Here is a 1,851-nt window from a genome sequence, read left to right on the forward strand (position 1 = left end):
GAAAAATACGGGTAAAAAAATAAATATACTGTATTCTTCGATGGTCTTAGAGGATGATTTAAGGCCGAACATTGCACACGAAGACGAATTCATGATTTTAACAAGCATAGAAAGGGTGAATAATTTGGACGCTAACCTGCCACAAGTGCCCGAACACCCACTAAAAAGAACGTAGATGTATTATATAAAATTAAATGCATATTAGCCAACGGCCATACCACGTTGAGTACACCGCTTCCCGTCCGATCAGCGAAGTTAAGCAACGTTGGGTCTGGTTAGTACTTGGATGGGTGACCGCCTGGGAACACCAGATGCTGTTGGCATAACTCCCTACGTGTCAAGTGGGGTTGGTGGAGGATTCGTGCCCCTCCCTGTAAAACAATTAACTCTATGCCCTTGGCCACCCCGTTTGGGATACATGGCGTCTGGCAATGAATGAATGATGAAATGCATATTACGCGCGCGCGCATGTGACCGAAAATGTCTGGAATTGATACTGCAATTTGATGTGGAATTATTTTATTTTCACATTTTTTTTAACAACATCGAACATTCAAACACAATGACAGACTCAAAGTACAATGTAATTATCTGGTGCAGGCTGAATCTCGCTTCCGTTAGTTAGGCAAGAGACGCTACTCTTTGTTCCAAAAAAGACTTCTGTCGTGGCGTTCAAGATTCAGTACTTAAAATCAAGTCGTTATAATAAATGTTGGTCCATATATTAGGCAAGTCAATTTTCCTGTGCCACAGGGACGGCTAATAGTGTTACCTGCGTCAGCTTTTAATAATTACCTGTTTCCCATAACCCTTTTCAAACGACATGGTGCCTTTTTTTAAAATTCATTCTTTACATCGTTGATTGGTAATGTTAGGAGGCAGCAAAAATTTTCAAAAAGAAAAAAAAGACCTGTCCCCGGAACACAGAGGACAAGAGCACAATGTAGAATAAGCCTCATAGTTCAAGACAATCATCGTCATCATCATCACTTCCAAGCTGTAAATAAGAATATATATATATATATATATATATATATATATATATATATATATATATATCTATATATATATTGTGTGTGTGTGTGTGTGTGCGTGCGTGCGTGCGTGCTTGTGTGTGTGTGTGTGTGTGTGTGTGTGTGTGTGTGTGTGTGTGTGTGTGTGTGTGTGTGTGTGTGTGTGTGTGTGTGTGTGTGTGTGTGTCACTATAATGTATGTGCGATTTTATGTACGTGTCTGAATGTGTGTATGTGTGTATCAGTACGTGTTTGTGAATGTGTGGGTATGTGTATGTACGGGTATCTATGTATCTGTGTATGTCTACGTATGTTTGTGAATTTGTCGCATTCATAATGAGAGAGAGAGAGAGAGAGAGAGAGAGAGAGAGAGAGAGAGAGAGAGAGAGAGAGAGAGTGTGTGTGTGTGTGTGTGTGTGTGTGTGTGTGTGTGTGTGTGTGTGTGTATGTAAGTGGGATGACAGATGAATATAGACAGCAGAAAGACAGCCAGACTGGCACCAAATTAACGTTCTATAAATGGGAGAGAGGAATGGGAAAAGAAGAGGGAAGAGAAGGAAAGAAAAGGGAAGAGGGAAAGAGAGTGAGAGTGTGGGGGATAAAGGAGGGAGGGAGGGAGGGAGGCAGAGAAAGACAAGGGTGGAAGAAGAGAGGAGAACGAGGGAAAGAAAACGCAGGGAGAAACGAGAGGACAAAAATAGGGAGGAAAATTAAAAAATAGTGAGAACGGGAGGACAGGGAAGGAGGAAAGACTCGCTAGGGGGGAAAGACGAGCAAAAGAGGGGAGAAAAAGGAGGGAGGCAAAGAAGAGTGGAAGTTAAAAAGAGGGAGGGAGAAA

General features: G+C 41.8%; 1 non-coding gene across 1 annotated transcript; it reads left to right on the plus strand.

Moving 5' to 3' along the window:
* Positions 1–204: 204 nt before the first annotated feature.
* Positions 205–323, plus strand: LOC145391563 (5S ribosomal RNA). Its single transcript, XR_013895881.1, has one exon. It is a non-coding gene; the product is annotated as a 5S ribosomal RNA (ribosomal RNA).
* Positions 324–1,851: the final 1,528 nt, after the last annotated feature.

The sequence above is a fragment of the Coenobita brevimanus genome, chromosome 18 (genome assembly GCF_032717465.1).
Source record: "Coenobita brevimanus isolate Jiangsu-jjx chromosome 18, ASM3271746v2, whole genome shotgun sequence".
In the NCBI taxonomy this organism is placed as follows: domain Eukaryota; kingdom Metazoa; phylum Arthropoda; class Malacostraca; order Decapoda; family Coenobitidae; genus Coenobita; species Coenobita brevimanus.